The sequence below is a fragment of the Archocentrus centrarchus genome, chromosome 13 (genome assembly GCF_007364275.1).
Source record: "Archocentrus centrarchus isolate MPI-CPG fArcCen1 chromosome 13, fArcCen1, whole genome shotgun sequence".
NCBI classification, from domain to species: domain Eukaryota; kingdom Metazoa; phylum Chordata; class Actinopteri; order Cichliformes; family Cichlidae; genus Archocentrus; species Archocentrus centrarchus.
In genome coordinates, this window is record NC_044358.1 from 15,473,220 (window position 1) to 15,483,763 (window position 10,544).

Consider the following 10,544-nt stretch of genomic DNA (forward strand, 5'->3'; position numbering starts at 1 on the left):
TCGAAGACACAGAAAATAGAAGATGCCACTTTGTTAGTCTGATAGCTGCAAGGAACGTGATGCCTGTCGGCTAGATCGCCCTCATAATGCAACTTTCAAACGCTGCAAGAACATCTTATAATTCCTGTCACTTTTTTCAAGTTCAATCGTCACATTACTAGCTTTTTCATCTACTGTCCATAGCTGCAGCAGGCCGCAGTATATACACACAACAATGTGAGTGGGGCAATTTGCTACACTGCATTTAACTCAAGTGGTGTAAAACACATTGACCCGACAGTTGGGCAGAGTAAGTCTGTGCGCAGTAGTTGGGAGCAGTTTGAAATGGTCAGCCTCAATTTTTCTCCATCAGTGTAGATTTTTTTTTTTTTTTTTGTGCATGATGGCCAATCAAACAAAGGTTTTGGAAGGCCAGGGATGCTCTTTTAGGGCAAACTGCTTGATGAAGCCCATTTTGACATTCAATTTATGACACGTTTTAGGCTGTGGACCAATTTTGCTGCCTCAATGGTCCATTTTGTTTGGCACTTGCTTTATTGTATTTTGCTCACATTTTTGAGCAAATTCTACTTAATGCCAAAGACATTTTCATTGGTCTCAACAGAGTGATTATTATCTAGTGAGCCTTCCTAATGCTCGATTTTGGTTTATGTAGTGCGTGTAAACCTTCAAGGAAACAGCTGAGCTGGGGACATGCAGCTCTGCATACACAGTGGGTGACAAGAGAGACCCAAGGGAGTTTAGTTCCCAGTTCCTTCTTGAAGACAAATGCATGCTATACCAGCTGTGGTACTTCAAGTCATAGTTAACCTCGATGACATACAGCAATGAATCATTTAGCCTAACATAATTAGTAAACATAAGTGGATTCTTCACAGGTAAAAACTCTTATCATTTACCTGTTTTTTCCCCCCTCTTCATATCCCTTTGCAGTTTTGCCTCTGCTGGTAAGTTGATGCACAAGAAAACAACATCCAAGTGGACATTTTATATATATATATATATATATATATATATATATATATATATATATATATAAATGTCCATACATATATATATATATAAATGTCCATACATATATATATATATATATATATATATATATATATATACATATATATATATATATACACAAAGAAAACAACATCCAAGTGGACATTTTTATATATATATATATATATATATATATATATATATATATATATATATATATACATATACATATATATATATATATATATATATATATATAAATATATATATATATATGTATATATGTGTATATATATATATATATATACATATACATATATATATATATATATATATATATATATATATATATATATATATATATATATATATATATATATATATATATATATATATATATATATATACACACACACATATATATATATATATATGTATATAAAAAACATTTTAGAACAATATAAAAAGGCAAGGCACAAACTACAACTGACTGAATGCTTTCGTGAATAAATGTAAGGACGTTAGATTTTAGATGCTGCATTCGGGCTGTAATGATGTTTCATCTCCAAGTTTGAACCCTAGTTTTTTCCTTTTAAAAAGGGAGTTTTTCCTTCCCACCATCGCCAAGCGCTCGCTCAAAGGGGATCAACTGATTTTTGGGGTTTTCTCTTAAACACTGTATGGTCTTTACCTTGTAGCATTAAGTGGCTTGAGGAGACTGTTATTGTGATTTGGCATTATTTAAATAAAACTGAATTAAAATTTAATTTAAACTGAGAACATATTTTTTTGTAGCTGTTAACTGGCAAAGATGCTGAGACACCTTTTCTTTAACTGTTAAGTGTGACATTCTTGAAAAAGGAATTATCACGAAAGCTACCCGACTACATCCCAGAGTTCAAGAAACACTGCTGAGCGCGCCGGGAGCATCATCGTCATCATCTGAGAATATGGAGATAAACTCAGAGAACAGTGTTTGTACTAAGTGCACCTGGTCCTCTGAAATGGCCTCATATTATTTGGCCGTTAACAACCGTGCAAGGCAACCATCAGATCTAATGATCCTACTGAGATGGCTGTTCGTCCCATTATTTGTCCAGAACCATATTTAAAAGTGGGAATGAGATCCTGTCAGTTCAAGCCATCCTTACGCTTGCTATGCATGCAATCTTTACTCCAATTTATGAAAATAAGATAAAGAAGAATAAGAAGTATGAGATTTAGGAATTTAAAAGTTCAACTTTTCAAGGCCGTAGTGAGGGGACTTGGGAACTCCTGGGTAACACTAACACTCTAGAAGTACCTTTCTAATAGCATCTACATGTATTTTTTTACAGCATCAAGGGCCTCTATTTTTAGATACATATAACAAGGTCACAAAATGACAATACAACTTCTTGAGTTAGTGCACCATTCAAAAGCTTCAGAGACACACACGTGTTACAAAGGCAATAAAAACAGTAAAAAAGAAACAGGATGTCAATGTCAATGTCAACAGCCCCAAAGGCACTAAAATAGAAATAAAAAGAAAGGTACTGCAATTTTATGCATTTTCAAGTTACACATGAATAAAAGAAAATCAGACAGGTTGTATGCAGACATGTTCCAAAGAAACCCAGAGCTATAACCTAAAGTTGAAGATGAAATTAGGAGGACAAGTGAGGAATTATCATGAAAACCCCCCAACTGCATCGTAGATCCTTCACAAAGCTAAGGAGACAGGAGTTATCTGTGATACGAGAGAGCAGGAAAATCCAGCCCATATCAGTGAATTGATATTGCAAAAAGCGCTGAAATGGATTCAAACATTTTTGTTGTTGTTTGTTAGTTTTGGCTTATTTACCAGTTAAATCTAAAATCCAGGCCTAAAGTAGTTTAATTAGTGTTTCCCGTGAGAATTCTGACACATCTTATAAAACAATATAATACAATAAAAAATTATATTGCTGATTTTTGCAACTATTATTTATTCAGGGTAGTTTAAAGTTGAAGGAGAGATTTCCTTCAACCTCTTTAACTTGTCCCTAATTAAAATTAAAAGATGTACTCCAGTACTAAGGGAATGACTTTAGCCATTACTTTTAGATACCCTGTAGTTGTGATAATGGGCATGCCCACAGTGTTTGCTGTACCATGAACTGGTGATCTGAACATATAATTTACAGAAGCAGGAAACAGGAAACAGACCAGTAAGTAGCCAGCGGCAAGAAAGCAACCACTGCAGTCAGTGATGTTACATTTCTTTAACAAAGAAAATAAATGTAAATCCAACAATACATAAAACAGTAAGAAATGTAAATGTAAAAAAGTCTACAAAATAGTCTGTGCTCCTTGGTTCATGCTGTTAAAGATGCAGGATTAATGCATGAACTATGGCCATCACTATAAATGCACCCTTACTTCAAACTAACCACTTTACTTGGATTTTTCTTCTTTGCTATCTAAAAGGAAATCAGATATGGGAGGATAAGGCAGAACAGCATAAGAAAAGCAGGCTCGTGCTCTGTTGTGGCACTGAGCAGACGAGCATATATCAAAGTAGAATTTGTAAGGATAATCAGTGCAGCACCTGCAAATTGTCATTAGCTTCTGCAGCAATGTGAGTCACCTTTAAAAAAATTGCTACACGCATGCTATGAAATGTCGGACACAAAGGGGAGCCTGTTGCTGTGCTCCCGAGAGGAGAAATACTATCCTGTGTCCGGGGGCTCAAGTGCATAATTTCACCCTCAATCTCACTCCTCGAATACTTTGAGTGATTCTGACTTCCAAAGCTCCACACAGGTGTAAGATTCCACACTCTTAAAAAAATAAACTTAACTTTTTAGAGAAAACAGCCAAAAACTGCAACATGCAGTCAAACAACCAGGACATTAAAACAGTTCCAGTCCACCTGATGTGAGATCAAATGTTTGTTTGTTCACATTTCTCTTTATTACGAAATCTACAGAGAATATTAAGTTTTAAAAATGAATCCACCTTCTGGATTTCTCTGTGTTTACCCACTGACGTGGGCCCAGCGGTGATCCAGCATCAAAGTTGAATTCTTGAGGTGTGATTTTTTTTTTTAAGGAACTGAAAGCACAGAGGTGAATTCAGCTGGGAACTGCTCTGCATTGCATTTTTCAGGCTCTTTAGTTGTTTAAAAAGTCCTCAGCTTCTTCAGTGTTTTTATGCACTTGTCACTTCACATTTTTGTTGATTTACCGACTCACAACAAACCCCATGAAGCTTTCTGAAAGCACTGAAACAGACTGGCTTCGAAAAAGACTTCTATTTTTAAAGTCAGGTTAGGCTGACAAGGGCGCAGTTTGTTTTTTTACTTCAGTTTTGTGCAGGTCCAATTAGAATCATTCGGCACAAAATATACTGATATAGTGTTGCCAGTGTAAATTTACATATTTGTGGTACTGAGGAAGAAGTCTGATTTTCCAAAAAAGAGCTGTGACGCTTGATCAGCTGGTCATTTGGTAACACCACATGCTTTTGATTTTTACAGTGTCCTCGACTTGTCACACAAAGTCTGGAGCTGGTGCGTCAACATTAGAAAAAACGAGGGTGCGCGCGTGTCTGAGCGAGAGGAAAAAAAAGTGTGCGGCACATACTGCTTGGCTTTCATGTCCAACGGTGTAATCGTGACAGCTAGCCATTAGCTCTATATGTGATAAATCACAGGATGACAGACTGCAGCTTCAACTAAACATAATGCTCCAGACTGGATAATTCACCTCTGCTTTTGTTGCTCTCACAGCTTCTAAGATGAAAAGGCAGGTGGCTCACGCTGTACGAATTAGCAGGAAAAACTAAGAGATGATAAACAGCCAAATATCACAGATGGTAGTTTTTACTTTATTGACGCATTGATCAATTCGATGTACTTAGTTGTGCAAAACAGGTAAATGCTATACTCCTGTCCATTTAAATAATGGCTCCATCATTTAAATGGATGTGACATCCTTTCTATCGTCGTGCTCTTCCCACTGATCAGAGAGTGTGTATCCTTCACCCATACGTGCTATAGTTTTCCCTCCCTAGATGACAGTACAGTTCCTACAACAATTATTACTTGAAATACACAATACCCCCCCCCCCCCCCCGGAGAACTCCAAGGGGAATGAAGCATTTCATTGTTTCCTCTCTGTCATCCTTCTGCCCCTGAACACTGCCAACATTAGTTCAAACACAACAATCGGTTATAGAATATAACAAGGTCCGACCACAACTTTGATGTCATCTTTCTTTCAGCCATCTGTCCCTTGGAGAATAGCTGCGCATTCGGTTCACAATGAAATGACAACTAAGGCGAAAAGACAAGCAACAGATTTTTCATTTGTGACCACAAAGGGAGGGCTGTTCCCCCTCTTATCATGCAGAGAACTAGTGCTGAGACTGCTTCTCAGAGCTCATCAGCACGACAAAGACAACTGAGAGAATGCAGCCCTGTTCTACAAAGGTTAACCTCGACGGGACCTAACAACTTCAGACTTCTCATTTGATGTTCACTCCGAGCACTTGCCATAGAGGACAGAGGGCCCCCGGATTCCCCTGGCTTTAACCTCTCATATCAGAGGTCACTCATCCCGCTACTACCAATGGAGGCACTTGTGAATTCTGTGCTGTGTAATCCCCCCACATACACAGAGTCGTTTCTTAATGTTCTGGTTGACTAAAGCATGTCTTGAGAAAAGCCGTACAACCAACAGAGACGAGAAGCACTGCAGCACCCTCTCTCAGTTTAGAAACAAAATTAAAATGTTCTCTCTGATAGGGCAGCTGCACCTTTTAATACCAACTAGCTATCAGAAAATGTGACTTTTACAGTGGAAAACTGTTCACATTGTCCTCTATTAGACATCAGCTCGTGTTGGTTTAGTGTTAAGAAATTTTACACAGTTCTTTGGTATGATTTTATTTAAAATTAGACATCATTATAAGGCCAAGGAAAAATGTGATGCAGCCAAAAATCTACTATCAGCATACTATTCTCAGAGGGGTGTGTGTGTGTGTGTGTGTGTTAGTCTTACAACTTGCCGAGACTGACTGTCCTTCGCTGGCAAATGTTTGTATGCTGTGTTACATTCAAATGAGGGGGTTCTTTGTTCACCTTGGTTAATTCAATTGGGTCGGTTGTGACCCTGTGTGATAACCCAGCTTTGAGGGCTCGCCCCTCTAAACTTAATAAATTAATAAAAACTCAAGAGTGAAATTGTATTCAATTTAGTTATGTTACAGTTACATTGTGACTTGTTTTTTTTTTAAATAGATATAATGGTGAGAAAGACTAAGGGGCACTCCCTGAAAGAAACCTCGGTTGTTACTAGTATTATTAGTTATTAATATTATTACTATTATTATGCTGCAGCAAATCAGCTATGCAGTATTCCCTAGGCCTTGCTCCGTGATTCATTTAAAAGCTGCCGACACAATTCACTGGGCTGGTGCTGCCATCACACTAAAAGGCTCCTACAAAGTTGAAATATGGACCCACCTGTAAAAAAAAAAAAAAAAAAAAAAAAAAAAAGGGGGGGGGGGGGGGGTCCAAAATCCAGCCACTTCAAATCCATTCATTTTCTCCGATCGCTTTCAAGACAAATAAATAAATAAATGAATTGTAATGTAATGTCGCAGCCTACTCTCAGAGGCAGTCACTGTACAGCACAAGGTTAGGCTTACAGTCATGCATCAGAGTATTTTAATCTACCTAAATTCAGCCCTTATCCGTCCGCATCCTTATTTATGTGCCTACCTCACATCATTTAGGACACGCTGCAGCCATTCCTAATCCTCAGCCTGCTAGGAAAGGCAAGTATGGACTTTTTGAGCCTTTGCTCGATGTCAAATCTGCCCAGTGCGATGTTAAGGCGGTTCTGCAAACCCTTTGGGCTGCTAAAAGCCGAGGAGCAGGTAAAACCTACCGTGCCGCACCCCCCCCCCCCCCCCCCCCCCCCCCCCGTTAATCTCCCTCTGTCCGAGCAATAACGTGCAAGCAAAAGAGGCAGATTTGCAAAGAGCCAGCACAATCAAACGCTATGTTCAAAACAACACAGGCTGTAGTGAAACTGATCGCGGCTCCCTGCCTCAGTTCTCCGTTTCTGCTCCGCTGCTGCATGATGTTTGTGTGCTGCTGACCCTGTTTTCTGCAACACTGGCAAAAAATATATATATCTGTAAAATTAACCTTACCATTCTGAAGACACATCCAACGTAGCAGGCCTGTCCCGTAGACTATTCACTATTTTAGTCTGGAATGCTCCCCCAAAAGCCCTTATGCTGCTACATCGCCGCCGTCTTCTTCTTCTTCCCTCCCTTTCGTTTTGATAGTAACCGGAGTATTTCCACTGTGCACGACACGGTACGGCTGAAAGCAATCCTCCTCCTCCTCCTCCTGCTCTTCCAAGGTGCCGCTGCTGTTGCTGCAGCTGCTTACAGTGCTCTCAGAGAGGCACGCATGGATGAGAAAGGCAGCCGTCCAAGATGCCCATTTACATGCACAGCCCCAATTGAACGCCTTGCAAATCCGTAGGGAGAAATATGTTAAACAGTCCCCGAACACGGAGTGGGCGATAAGGTGACACGCCAGCCGATGTGCTGGGGAATGGCAGGCTGCGCGGTCCCTCACGATTTACAGTTACGAGTTTGGAGAATAGATGAGTGAGCGACTGTGCGTGGTCGCCCCCTTCGGTACGGGCTACAGCCGGTATATCTGCCCGTTTCTCTCCTCGGAAAATAACTGTAGGTAAAACCCTTCCCGGAGTTCCAGTGTCCAAAGTGTCCTTATGCTATTTACCTTCAAGCCATTATTTTCCACCCTGTTCTCCACCCTCCATGAAACACCTTTCCACCTAAGAAACAAATTAAAGGGACAAAAAATATATATATATTTAAGGAGTAGAGACTTCCAAAACATAATTATGACTTAATAAGTATGACTGATGTCCTCCTATTAAGACATTCAGTCAAAACTGTGACTTGTAGCATAATTTTTATTAATTACAAAGGTCATAATCACTCAGTATTAGAAGTTAGTGTTATTGCCTTCAGGAAGGAGGTACTCTCTGCCACACTGCAGAACAAACAATTAACTTTTTGAATTCTTTTAGATGATTGTGCCCCTGTTTGTATGTGTTGTATGTTTGATTGTTTTATAGATTTATTTATTCTTGCTGTTGGCTGCAAAACAAATTGCCCCTCTGGGATAATAAAGTATTTTTGATTGATTGATTGATTGACTGATTGATTGAGTGTTGCACACTGTACAGGGTCCCACATGTGGACGTGTTACTGTTACTGAAAATGCTCATGTGTTATAGTGTGTTGTTTTCTTTGTTTTTTGGTTTAGCTATTAAAATGTATTCTATAAGGAGACATTAAATAAACGTACTTACTACTCATCACATCAATGGGATGAGAATTAAGACACATTAAGCTGTGATTAAAAGGGAAAAGGCTGTTTTTTTGTCACAACTCCTGCAGCTATGATGCAGCTGCGTGGTGGCAGCCACTGCAACTGTTTAAAATGGGTTTTCAAATCATTGGTAGTGATAAATGGATAATTGCTGTTTGACCAGTTTGTGAATTGTTGATGAATTTTTAAGAAGTAACAGCAACATGTGAACTGTCATGTTTGGCGTTTTAGTCAAATGGAACAGATACTAACGAGTTCTGTTCTTTAAAAAAACATCCTAAAGTGTACTCTATAGTTGTACAACTCAAGTTTGCAACATTTGACAATGAGCTCACGTGTTTTCCTCAACCTGTGCTGAAACCACTGACACTCGGGTTCGGGAGGTTAACGAGGAGACCATCTGTCTTTTCTCATCTGACGAGACTTTTGTCTGACCAGGTTCTGATCCTGAATCTGCTGCCCTGTGTTTATCTCAAATTCCTAGTTTCTCCTCCTTGGTTAAAAAGACTGGTCAAGAGTTCCTGGCCCTGGAAGTGTGTTTGGTCACCCAGAGAACAAGAGAGAGGCCATGTGTGGCCTTTAATTCACTGCATTGTCTGCCAAAAGCTAATCTTGGCCAGGCTCAGAGTCTTACTGCTCACGGGCTGTGAATGGATGAGTGAAAAGTTAAATATGCTTTCAAATGTAAAACTGAAGACCGGCCCAGCATTGTGGTTTGTGTCATTGTGGGAATGTGAGATTTGCCGTTGACCCAGGCAACAGGAGGAAAGAGGCCAGTTTCAGTGGGAGACGCTGCACACGGTGTGTTTGTGTTTGCATGCGGTGGGCTGTAATTCAGTAGTGATACTTTGATTTTCGTGCTGCTCCATGTGTAAAAAAAGAAACCGATGGTTCACAGTGGTAGTCTTTACTCAACCACCACACAGAATGGGTGGCGTACTGTATACATCACCGAACCCAGGTTGTTGGAGCTCCATGGTGTGACCTTCATGACATACACATGTTGGTGTGGTTTGGTTCATGCTCACTGCTCTTATAACATACTTGCTACTAACAATAGACGAGCAGATCCAGTGAAGTGGTGTACTTAGAGGAGATTTTAGTAAATTAAGGAGTTGGTAGAGGCCAAAATCTGAGCTAAAAGATAACCAGTACTAGACTGACATGTGACATGTTGCCAGACACATGACTACACTGCTTTTAATGGATCAATATGTAAACAACTGTTTTTTTAACAACTTTGCCATATCAATTTAAAAGGTGTTGAAACTAGCTGTTTAAGCCCCTCCCCCTTAAACCACACTTTCTTTTGATTGGCTGTTCTTCAAAACCACAAGGTTTAGATAGGTGGGAGGGATTGTCGTAATAGCCCGACTGATACTTCCTTATTAGCGCTGTCCCCTCTCACTGATCTGATTGTGATGCTTATCTAAGTGTATGAAAAACTGTGTGAGGCGTTTGGAGCGGTATGAAGGTTCAGTGACTGAAATACTTGAAACTTTCATCTTTAATATGAACATTGCGATTTGACTGATATGTGCATCAAATATATGACTAATGATCTAAAACTGGGCTACAGCAGCAGCAAATAAACAAATTAATACATGCATAAATAAAAATAATGCAAATAAAAATATTGTAGCATACAGAATAAAACTGATTATGTGAACATACAATTTGCTCAGGACTAAGATAAATGAAATATACAAGCCTTATTCCAAACAGAATATGTTGTTATGCAATGCAGAATTTCTTATCACAGCTATGCAGCTTTATCTTCCTTGTAACTCCAGATGGAGACGGCAGTACCTGTTCTGAGTGACAGTCATGTAATGTGAATGTTAATGGTTGTCTACTCTCATAATCAGCGTTATAATTAGAACATGCTATGCGTCTGGTTGGAGACAGTAAGAAACAATCTTTTGACGGTCTTACAGGAAATCCATGTCTCATTGCTGACATTAGACAGCGAACTTATGAAACATCAGATCAATAACTCAATCAGCTGATCTGTGTCAACAATAGAAATTCTGAACTGTTCAAAGCCACGTGGCACTGAGCACCGCTGTTAATCTCTCGCGTATCGTAAATGCGACAATTGATTTCAGTCTCTTTGCTAAGCGCTCAGTTGTGATATAACCTTGTG

General features: G+C 39.2%; 1 protein-coding gene across 1 annotated transcript in view; it reads right to left on the reverse strand.

The window, feature by feature from the left end:
• The window catches only part of tenm4 (teneurin transmembrane protein 4), a 151,405-nt gene extending 143,893 nt beyond the window's left edge, over positions 1-7,512 (reverse strand). The window contains 1 exon segment of the mRNA XM_030744093.1: positions 7,177-7,512. The gene's annotated coding sequence lies outside the window, so the exon portion shown is untranslated.
• Positions 7,513-10,544: the final 3,032 nt, after the last annotated feature.